At 38.1% G+C, this 12,484-nt stretch overlaps 1 non-coding gene across 1 annotated transcript; it reads right to left on the bottom strand.

The window, feature by feature from the left end:
• Positions 1–12,289: 12,289 nt before the first annotated feature.
• On the bottom strand, positions 12,290–12,453 carry LOC115868057. The gene has a single exon (XR_004045388.1). It is a non-coding gene; the product is annotated as a U1 spliceosomal RNA (small nuclear RNA).
• Between the last annotated feature and the right edge of the window lie 31 nt (positions 12,454–12,484).

Raw genomic sequence — 12,484 nt, 5'->3', positions numbered from 1 at the left:
AAAGACAGCTCCGGAAAGCTGACCCTTTGTCAGGACGTGGTAAATCACAGAAACAGGGAGTGTCTAACAGCAAGGGTATCTCAAATGTCAATGCTTTCTCAACATTACCCTGGTGACTCTAGAGAACTAGCCTGCCCCCTGCAGTCAGCACCTGACCGTTGACTCCTCTGAACTTCTGAGAAGGAGCGAGCACAGCGTTGGAGGGAGTGGTCTGAATGGGTTTCCTCTGCTTCGTTCTTCCGTCCATTGCTTCATTTCATGGCTGGGTCCTCACCATCCACGGGGCAGAGGCAGAGCTTTTCTGACTCCCTGTGAGTCCATGAGACAGAGTGCAAGTACCCATAGGGTTTTCTAGTCTATTAATATATTGGAGCGTGGTCTTTTTTAGACATACAAAGTCATCATGGATTTGAACCAAGCATTTAGATTAACAGTAGAGTTTAGCATTGTACTGCAAGAGCTTGACATAGCGTTTTATATTTAGCATGTTTCTTTTTTCAAAACTGAGTTCTATTTCTCAGTGGCAGATACATCACATTTAAAATTTTCAGTAATTGAAAAATACAAGGCCCAATGAATAGATCAATGTCAAAATCAACAACACAGCTTGTGTTTAATATATTTTTAGAATAAAATGTGACTTTTTAATACATACGGGCCATAATTATATTCCAAAAATTTTATGAAGTACACATATCATAAAGCAGAAGTAGGAATGTGAAAACATTAGCAAGCATATGCCAAATCACAATTTTATTTTTAGGGGTTTAATTGATGATTAATTCTGAATAAAAGTAGAATGTGTAGCATTAGGATACCGAGAATAAATGAAGGCACAAACAGAGCACATCAAAAACAAGAAGAATATTTTCCTCAAACATTTCTTAATTCCAACAAATACTTTGCCACTTTATAAAAAGGATCACATTTCCTCCAGTGCCCAAAAAACATGTTCATTGTTTTATTTTAGAGCTTTAACAAGAGGACTGTTCATAATCAATCTTCCAGCAATGTTATAATACGAAAAGCAGCTTCCTCTACAGGAGTCCTTATTTTTATGTACGCACTTAATGATCTTAATTTTACCAACAATCTTGTCAAAAAAATATACTCAACTCACTGCCATCAAGTCAATTGGGCAGAGCAGAGCTGCCCATTTGAGTTTCAGAGGCTGTACATTTTTTTTTCTTTATATTCATCGTTTTATTGGGGGATCATACAACTCTCATCACAATCCATGCATACATCCATTGTGCCAAGCACATTTGTGCATTTGTTGCCATCATCATTCTCAAAACATTTGCTTTCGACTTGAGCCCTTGGTATCAGCTTCTTATTTTTTTTTAAAAATCATTTTATTGAGGGCTCATACAACTCGTATCATAATCCATCCATCCATTGTGCCAAGCACATTTGTGCATTTGTTGCCATCATCATTCTCAAAACATTTGCTTTTGACTGGAGCCCTTGGTATCAGCTCCTCCGTTTCCCCTCCCCCCCCACTCCCTGGGGGGGAAAGTCTCACCTTTTCCCATTGGAGCCACTGTGAGTTCAAACCGCTGCCCTTGTGTTAATCAGCCCAAACTGCACCACATCCCTCAGGCCGCTCAATGCAATGTAGGTTCTTAGTATAAAATTCATCAAAAACTCTTTCAGCTGTGGCTCATTACCCAGTTCCAAAATCACATCTGTGTTTAATACAGCAGCACCTCACGCCTCCATTAAATTCGGTCTCATCTTTCTAGGGCTGTCATAATAGGCATTTCTTCTCTGGCAATCACGGAGGCTAGAAATCCGAATCATGGCATCAGCAGGGCTAGTCTCTCTCTCGCTGAGCTCACCAGGATGGACTCAATGGCAGTGGGACTTTGGCTTCTGTTGTTGACGTTTGCTGGCTGCTGGTAGAGGTGTCTTCAAAGGGCACCTGTTCTCTCGCTTCCCTTTGTTAATACGCGGCGTCAGAAGAGCTTAGTTCATGCCCTCTGCCCGTCTCATCTTCGGTCGCTTTAGCATAACAAGAAACACCTATTTCCAACCAAGGTCATAATAATAGCTCCAAAATAAGGATAGCTCCATATTTTGGCAGGGGAGCCAAATCAAATCCGAAATGCTACATTTATAAATTGAGTCCCATACAGTCTAACTTGCAAGATTATTGAGAAAGGGAAATGGGAGTAAGTATGTCATACACCCCCACCTTGCTTAGTGTATGACCAGTGCTATAATTATCGTAGAGTCAGCAGATGGGAATTTTATATACTTTTTACTTTCCTATATTATATTCTTCAATAAATTATATATAATTTTCTTTCATGTTTAATGACATGTTGTCACTATAAGAAAACTTATCGTTGACCTCTGAAGAGATATTCTCTTTTATTTCTCTATATACTTATTATTACTTATATTTAATTAAATTCAGCCAAATAACTGAACACTGTACTTCATTACGCAGTCTGGTAGGTCTTAAGGGTAACAGCGATAAATGCATATGAATTCCTGCCATCTAAATGAAATCAAATTTAAAAATAATTATAGTAACGTTAAAAGCAGTAACATGGATATGTGTAGGCAACAAAGACACCCAGAGGAGGGCTTGCTTAACTAAAAACATGAAGAGAATGACGAGTATTTTCAAAATGATTCTTCTGAGTTGGGTTCTGAAATTTGATTAGGGTTTGCTCAAAGGGAAGACCTGAGAAAAGAGATAACCAAGTTATATTTCAAGGAATTGCAAGTGTTCATATATATATATTTATGACATTAATAATGAACTATACATTATATATAATGTATTATAGAAGTGTGTGAGAGGCATGACGATGTAGCTTGTCTCAGGTGTGATAGGCCCTCTGGAGTTTCCAAGAGTTCTGATACCACCAGATATTTATTTTTCTTATTTGAGGAGTAGATAGATTTTACATGTCTATTTTTCTCAAGTATGTTATAGCAAGATTTGTCTACCTCTTTCTACTGAGGGTCTACTGAGAAAATAGGAAATATACAATCTATAGAACCTCTTACTCCTTCTTTGGAAACCAAGTTGGCTGTTATCTATGACTCTAATTGAAAAACTAAATTTGATTACTGTTGGAAAAATGTGTATCCAGATACTAATATAAACTCACAAGGCTGCTGTCAGAATATCTTACAAGGAGTAAGAATAGCATCCTTCAGCTCATTGTTCCCATAGAATTTCACTATGGCTGAAGTAAAATGTATGTGTGCCAAAACATTAAACAATAAGCCAAGCCATTTTAGGGTTTTATATACATTAGGGGGGAAAATGTTTACCTTGGTTTTGTAGTGCTTCTGAAATAGAAATATTACTAGTGTGACTTTAAAGAATACGAGTTAATGGTTTCACCATTCAGGAATTAGAAGCATGAATTTATAGTACCAGGTCAAAATAAACATTCTTTTCTTATGAATTCTAGTTACTGTTAAGCTCCATTGCGTGGGTTCTCATGCATAGCAACATTATGTACCACAGAATGAAATACTGCCTGGCCCTACCCCATCCTCGCAATTGTTCATGAGAATTAAGCCCATTGTTGCAGCCTCAGAGCCAATCCACTTCCACCAGGACTTTCCTCTTTTTCACTGCTGCTCCACTTTACCACTTTCCTTTTCCAGGGACTGACTCTCCTGATAAAAGTTTCATAGCTTCGTAAGATGAAATCTCTTCAAACTTGCCTCTAAGGATATTTCTGGCTGCTTCTTCCAAGAAAGAGCTCTGTGCTTTCGACACTCCACGGTGCTTTCAATATTTTTCACCAGCACCAGAGTTCACATGCAGCGATTGTTTCTTTTCTTCCTTATTCAACATCCAATTCCACATGCAGAGGAGGCAATTGAAAATACAATAGTCAAAGGGAGGGGCGGGGGAGTCATAGATGCTGTTACATCTTGGTCATAAGCTGCAGAGGGACCAGCCCCTCAGGATCACAGGGGTGAGCACATAGCACTCTCCATTTTTCCTCCCCAAACATAATTGGGAAAGGCAGAGTAGTAACTTAGACAGGAGGGACAAACGGACCTCTGAGCACCTGGAATGGGAGGGCCCCAACTAGCTCGTTGCAGACCAGTCAGATTGAGGACACTTGGGTCTCCAGCATCTGACTGGACCTTGAGGAGTTTAGATTGTAGGAGAGATTTCCCTGCATATCAGTACGACTGACCATCTCCTAGCAGGTACAGAATCAAGAGAGCATGTATTAGGGGAGATGGTCAATTCAGTAATGGGTGAGCTTTTCTACTTAGGGCCAGGACTCAAAGTACTAACACCTGCCTGCCAACAAATCCATGCCCACATAGTAATTGGGCTCCACACTGACATACAGCCCATGCTGCAAGAGATGGTTTTAATGAATATTGTTCTAGTTTAGTCACTTCTCTCTTAAAGCACTGATTTGATAAAAAAAAATTTCCAGGTTCCCCCTAATAACTTGGAACACAGTCTCAAGACAAAGATTTTAGTGGAGACCAAATTGAATTGCTTGCTGACTTTGGCCCTTGTTCAGGATAGGGTGCCTGGTCACCCTTAACTACCCAGGTTCCAGAACAGATGTGTGGAGATAACTGTGTATTCAGAGTCAAACATGAATAAAAATTAACTAATAATATTACTATATCTCAGATGCATCGGTCTATCTCCACACAGTGGCAAAAACAGTCCACGTCACTGTACCACTCATAGATGTGAATCTGGAGGAGCTCTTGGAAGAGGAGAGATCCACCAGTCCTCCAGAGATCGAGATTGTTCAGATGGGCTCCCGTTACTTTTTGTGGCCAGAGGAGAAATTAGAGAAGAAACACATGCCATGATTCAAGAACTCAGCTGTACCTTGAAAAGCATGCTGAGAAAATGAATTAAAAGTTAGAAATAATACAACACCAAACAAATAAAAAAGGAAAACACCAAAATAATAGGAACTCAAGAACATTGTGAAAGAACAAAGCAGCAAGATACAAATGTTGGAATCAAGAATCTCTGCTCTTGAAGATGAATCTCTCTGGGGAAAAAACACACAAGGAGGTGAGGTTATCAAAACGAATTAAACAAGCAACCTCAAGATAATCTAAAAACAGTATAGGACATCCTCCACAGAAAGAACACCCACCTGATCAATGCCATGCAACAAAAGGAAAAATTAATAACTGCTCGTAAAATCGTTGATGAAATATTAAGGGAGTACTTCTGTAAAATCATGTCAAAAGATAAAATAACTATGCAAGAAATGGATAGAACACCAATTAGACTTAGCCATAAAAAGAAATCACCTGAATATATAATAATCAAACTTTCTAATGCTAAAGATAAGGAAGCGATCCTGAAAGCAGCATGGCCAAATAAATAAAGTAATAAAATAAAATAAAATGAATAATTATATATAAAGGCAAAGTGATCAGGATAATTTCAGATTGTTCCATTGAAACCATTCAAGCAAGAAAGCAATGAAATGATATATTCAAAATACTCAAAGGAAAAAATTGTCAACCAAGAACCTTATATCTCAAATATGAGAGAGAAATAAAAACATTTACATGTAAGGAAGAACTCAGAGAACTTACAAAAGCACAACCAGCTTTACAAAAAAGTATTAAAAGGAATTCAAAAAGACAGAAAATCTTTAACAATAGCCAGAAGCCTAAAATTATTAGAAAAAAATTATTATGGAGAAATGACTCTGCTTAGGGCAATATTTAAAGTAAAATGGAGCTAAAATACACGAAAGTGCCTATACACATACAGTTTTTGAGAAAGAAATAAAGCGAGCATGGATAGATATGCTCTGGAACACTGCAAGACATGGGCAAAATGAGAGAACATCATGCTTGGCAAAACTCAGTCAACCTTGAAAAGATAAATATTTAGTATCACCATTATTATAAGAACAGGAAAAAAAAAGAAACGTGGTTTATACATTCATAGACAAGACTCTGATGACTGTAAGAAAGCCAGGGACAGGGGTGGGACTAGGGAGAGGGAAAGAAAGGGGGTGGGGGGAGGTTGGGGTATGGAAAACAACCAAACAACACCGCATGTATCTGTGGGGCTTTATAAGATACTGCTGCTTGTATGTAGAGTAGGCTTCTTTAGAAACAAACCCAACCTTCTCCAGACTCCTTATCCCTTGAACCTAAATAGTGGTTTGAGTGGCTTAAAAAAAATGGAGGAAAGGGACACTTGAAATTTTGAGTTTGTAGTGACAATTTCATCTTAGAAAAACAAAAAGGAAAATACCATGGCTTGAGTGAGGCATACCTTAGTCCTCGAAATAACGTCCTTGATTTTAAACACTCTGAGGAGGTCTTGCGCAGTAATTTACCTGCAATGCATCCTCTGGTCTCCTGACTGCTGCTTCCAATAGCATTGATTGTGGATCCAAGCAAGACGAAATCCTTGACAACTTCAATCCGATGATTTGGATTAAGGCTGCTTATAGATTTACTGAAAATCATCTAGTATAGTTCTTTCTTTCCTTTGCCTTTTTTGGGGTGTGTGTTACATTTCTTTCATTGTTATTGAGCTTTTTATTTTATTTTTCTCCTGGAATCAATCTATCTAAAATACTGTCTTTTTCTGCTGACAGGTGTCTTCCTGCCAGTGAGTTAATATGCCTCATAGCAACCTATGGGACAGAGCGGAACTGCCCCTGTAAGCTTCAGAGATTCAACTCTTTATGGGAGGAGAAAGCCCAATATTTCTCCCCAGGAGACACTGGTGGATCCTGAACTGCCAACCTTGTGGATCGCTGCACAATCAGTATGCCATAATGGTCCTTATGTTATATACATTCTGCTAAAATGCTTGCCTACCTTGTGATCCTTGAAATTCAGGCTTGATGGGTCCATTGCTGCCTTCATAGCTATAATTCTGTCTCCCATTCCACATCCAGGGTGAAAAGACAAGCTCCATTGTCCTGAAGAGAGGAGCCCTGGGGGTGCAGTGATTGCGCATTGGGTTGATAACTTCAAGGTATGCAGTTCAAAACCAGCTGTTCATGGCAGAAAGCTCAGGCTTTCTACTCGTAAAGAGTTTCAGTATTGGAAACCCACAGGGGTAGTTCTACCCTGTCTTATAGGGTCACCACAGTCAACCTCGATTCGATGGGAGTGAACAGGCTTTGGTTTGGGATTGAAGAATTCACAGCTTCATACAAACGAGCTTACCACATCAGGCTGAGAAATAAGCAATCTGACAGTCAACATCCCTACAGGTTCCGAACTGACTCTAAAGGATAGCTCCTTTTCTTTTAATAAGAATTTACATAGTGACTTTAAATTAATTTTCATATATATATATGTATATATATATATCTTTATAAATCATCTGCTATTTACTATAAATTCGATAATATTTATTTTTCTATTCATTGATCCATTTATTATACAATTTTCAATATCCATTTAGAAAATAATATTTGGACACATATTAGCAAAAATGACAGTGCTAATCGGCTACCTTAAAAATACTGATAATGAAATCATCTTCAAACAAAAGAAAATGATCAAACTAATGTGAAGTGTATCATAAATAGTTTGGCTAAGCTGCTTCAGAAGATCAAAATCAGTGACACTGTAGATGACAGAATTATTGTCAGCACACACATCAATCAATCAATGATCCACGGAGATAGCGAGCACACAGCTGTGACTCACACTTGAGGTAAATCGTCCTGGCACTTAGATTGATTCAGGCTTCTATGACTCATGAAGGGCAAGAACTTGTCAGAAGTTTACCTTGGAGCAGGAAAGGGTGAGATTCTTATACCTACTTGAGGAGAGCACGTTTTCTCTGTGATATTTGGATAAAACCATAGATAAAAATGCTAGGAACAGCCCTCTGCAGGAAACGCACTCCAATTAAACTTTAATAAGAATGAATAAATCTTGTGTCATACAAATACATTTCTCTTTTCTCCTTGAGCCCTCCCAACAATTAAAACAACCTCATTTTGTATTTTAAGGTGCTTTTATTTTACGATGAATACAGCCTACTATAAATTCAGGCGCTGTCATTGTTTTGTAATGTTTCAATATTGAGATGAATGTTAATTATTTTAATTGATTGCTTTCCAGCTGTACTGCATTCTCATGCAAACATCTCATATCACATTGTAACCTTTTGTCACTATGTTTTTACACATCTTACTTTTATTTCATTGAAGAAAGCAAAATACAAATCCAGTGACTTGTGAAGCTTTTCCAAATGCATCCTCCCACTCAAGATGGTGACCCACTCTGAAACAAGATAAACATATGTCCCGGACGTATCTGCCGCTCTGGGTAGGGCAGTTATCTCAATAATAAAAAGGTCTTACAATAGAAAAAAATGTGCGCAGAAAGTTTCTTATCCACTATTACCTCTAAAGCCAGACTTTCCACACATGCTACAATTGCATTACTGAACAGCCATTGAGGAAATATGAGTATTCAGACATCTCTTTATGATTTGAAAGCAAATTCCATGGAGTTGCACCTAAAACACATTATTCTTACAGGGGAGTAAAACACATTTTCCTTTCAAGGGCGGAGAAAATTCAGAATGATGCAAGTTACTATAATATGCTATGAGTTAAAATGTCAACTGGATGTGCGGTGTTATTGACCCCACATGTGTTGGCTTGGGAAATTCCTCAAAGTCATCTACATTTGAAAAAATGGGAGTGGAAGAATCTAGCCTCTTTCTTAATCTGTCTCACACCCAAGAAGACACAACTCACATCCAACTAAGCTGGGAGGGGGAATCAGGGGAATCTATTGAAACTGAGTCCCATTGGCTTTGTTGTCATTCACTGCACCATTAAACACCATGTTAGTAGTTTGGAATCACCAGGAGCTCCATGGGTCAAAGTGATGCTTTCTATTCCTGTAAAACTTTACAGTCTTTAAAACCCACTGGGGCAGTTTTCTCTGTGAATTGGAATTAACTAGGTGGTAGTCAGTTGAGTTTTAAGCATTAGTGAGGAGTGAGACAAATATAAAAGAATATGCACCTATGCAAATATTTATGACACGCAAACTATATGCATTCAATTTTAGAAGGAGATAAATCACAGAGGAGTTTATCTTAGGAAAAGAAGGTACATGTGGATAACATTGCATTATTGAACAAACTTTAATGAATGCTAATAAATGATCAATAAAAGGAAATTAGAAAGTTGTCAGAATTCAGAACAATATAGAAAACCAAGTGGAAACATCTTGAATTTATTGCAAGGTAAAAAGAGAAATGAATTAACTACAAACTTTTCTCCATTCCTAGAATTAGTAGCCCAAAAGCAAAAACATGCCTGGCATTAATGAAACTGAAAGAACTCAAGAAAAAAGTCAACCCTTGAACTGCAATTTTGAAAGATTCTGTAGTAAATATTAAATGACACAAGCAGCATCAAGAGAACATGGCAAAAATACACAGTGACTGTACTGCAAATAATTAGTCGAAAGTACACCATTTCAGGGAGTAGCATATGAACAAGAACCATTGGGCAGAAGGAAGAAGTTCGACCTATAGTAAATGCATTAGCCATGAACGGGGATCCATACATTGATGGAATATCCATTAAAAAGTTTTAGGATGCTGAAGAGACCCTGCAGGCACTGACTCATCTTTGCCAGGAAATTTGAAAGACAGTTATTTGGCCTAATGGAAGAGATGCATATTTGTGCCCATTCCAAAGAAAAGTTACCTAACACAATGCTCAAAATCTAGAACAGCGTCATTGATATTGCACACAGGTAAAATTTTGTTTAAGACCACCCAGCAATGCTTGTAGAAGCACATTGACAGGGGACTGCCAGAAGTCCAGACCAGATTTAGAAGAGGACATGGAACAAGGAACAAGGGAGATCATTGCTGTTTTCAGATGGACCTTAATTCACAGCAGAGAATACCAGAGAAAATGCTTACCTGTGTTTCACAGAACATGCAAGGGCATTCGACTGTGTGGACCATAATGAACTGTGGATGGTCTTGAGAAGAATGGGAATTCCGGAACACTTCATTGTGCTCATTCGGCACTTGTACATGGATCAAGAGGCAGCTGTGTAAACAAAACAAGAGGCTACAAAAGACACTAGATTTGGTGAGAACTATGGATATTACGACATAAAGACATATATACTTAAAGAGTTTTCCATTGCTGTATATCAATAGCATAATAAATAAACTACTTTATTATCATTCATAGATTTATTAGAATGGCTTTATTTTACAAAATTGATGTATCCCTATATGTAACATTCTTACTGTAGTAAAAATATGAGACTAGAACAGTGGTTGCAGGGATTAGGAATAAGGAGAAGTGGTTGTGCTTAATACGTGATAGAACAGTTCTAGATCATTATGCTAATAAAGATTACATATACCAAACATGTTCTATAATTTCATGCAATCACACACACACACTTCCACATAGACATACCTAGCCCGTGTATAAACTGAAATCCAAATAAATCTGTAACTGAGCTAATGGCATGGTCCATGGCGATGTCCAGGTTTGGACTGTGTCCTGCACTTATATAGAAGTCCTGGCGATGTAGCGGTTATGCATTGGGCTACTACCTGGAATATCATCAGTTCTGTTTGACACGCAGCTGCACAGGAAAGACACCAGGCTTCCTCCTCTCGTTCTCAGAAGTGACACTCTCTAAACGCACCGGGGCCGCTGTACTCTGAGCTGCAGTCACTGTGAGTCAGAATTGACTCAATTCAGTGAGTTTGGGGTTTTGTGTGTGTTTATGTAAGGAATTAGCTGTGATAAGGGTGGGGTAATGGGTACATGGTAACTTTTGTGCTATCTTTGCAACCACTTTTGAGTCCTGAACTACTTAACAATGGAAAATATTCAATGGGTAATTAAAGCATTGGTAAAGAAGATACATAATGGAAGCATCAATCATAAGGGTGGTAGGATTAATATCAGATAAAGTGGAATTTAAGACATGATGAAATACCAGAAATAACGAGGAATAGTTCATAATGATAAAAGAGTCAATTAACCAAGAAGAAATAATGACCATAAAAGTGATCCGCTTCATAACAGAGCTCCAAAATGCGTGAAGCAAAACCTGACAGAACTATAGGGATAAGTAAGTAACTCAACAGCTGTTTTTAAGGTATTTCAATACTTGTCTTTCAGCAAAGCATACAATCAGTAGGCAAAAAAAATCTGTAGGATGTAAAAGATATAAAAAAACACTATCAAGCAACTGTCTGAATTGACATTTTAAGAACATGCTCTACACAAACTGAAGAATAAAGATCATTTTAAAGTGAACTTAAAGCAATTAAGATATACCATATGATGGATCATAACACTAGTGTCAATGCATTTACCGAATTAGAATTGCAGAGAATCTGCCCTCTGGCCTAAACAGAATGAAAAGTGCAATTGAGTACTGCATCTGTAATATATCTTATCTGTAGTGGTAGTCAGAAGAAAGCTATACATTAATTGGAGCTGAGTGATAACGAAAACACAAATACAAAAATTATTGAGATTTAGAGTCACGTTTTCATGGGCATCTTAGTTAATTGGCCTAATTTATTTAGCCCTTCTATTCTATCTCCTAGTTCTTTGCATGTGTCTGGAGTCTTCAAAGTGAGTAAGGAGCAATCCCAGGAAAGAGTGGTCTCCATTTGCCTTAAGCTGCAAAGGCAGACCAAGAGTCGGGAACAGGTCAAGGACAGACTGTGTGTCTAGGTGCTTTCCTGAACCACTATCTTCCTTATCATGTAAACAGACTCATTGGATATTGCACAACTATCACTGGACAGTTTGATTAAAAATTCAATAGAAAAATCCTGATCAAAAGGAAGAAATTAAAACCACAATTGTAAATTCTCCTGGACTCTACACTTTCTGGAACCATGAACTCTAGATGAACCCCCAAAACTATTACCCTGAACTAAATATCTAGCCTTTAGACCAAAAATATCCCCAGAAATAATCCCAAAGCCAAAGAATAGTTTAACTTAGCTATTTAAGAATTATGCTTTTTAAATAGCTATCTCTATGCGATCTAAAGGACAACAGCAATTTGAAGAGTTAGACTGAAACCCTAGGGGGCCATGAATGTATGTTAAGGGGGGAAACAACTCAAAGCAGAAGGGTAAGGAGAGTGGTAGAGTGTGAAGAATGTAGTCGCTGTCACTGGCTTGTACATGTAGAAAGTAGTGCACTTGGCATTTCTTTTGCTGAGTATATTTTCAATGATAAACAAATTAAAAAATGTGTAATTTGACATGCAGCTGAAGAGCTTTTGTTTTCTCTCTCTGAAACAGGGAAGAGTGTGAACGCAGTCCCCCACTACCATAGATGATGCAGTCGAGTTTCCCACATTTGGGGAAATCGCAGGGGTCAGCACACCCGGAGTGCAATGGGTGAGCCTCGCCCTGGGAAAACCACCTTCCTGGTCATGGTATCTCCCGTGCCAGGTAAGTATGCAGCTGAAGAGCTTAAGCAAACATTTATAG

This window comes from Echinops telfairi, unplaced genomic scaffold, assembly GCF_000313985.2.
Source record: "Echinops telfairi isolate 266 unplaced genomic scaffold, ASM31398v2 ScPeMD7_6;HRSCAF=24_0, whole genome shotgun sequence".
NCBI lineage: Eukaryota > Metazoa > Chordata > Mammalia > Afrosoricida > Tenrecidae > Echinops > Echinops telfairi.
Note: the sequence above shows the minus strand (reverse complement) of the source record. Positions and strands in the feature narration are given on the sequence as shown.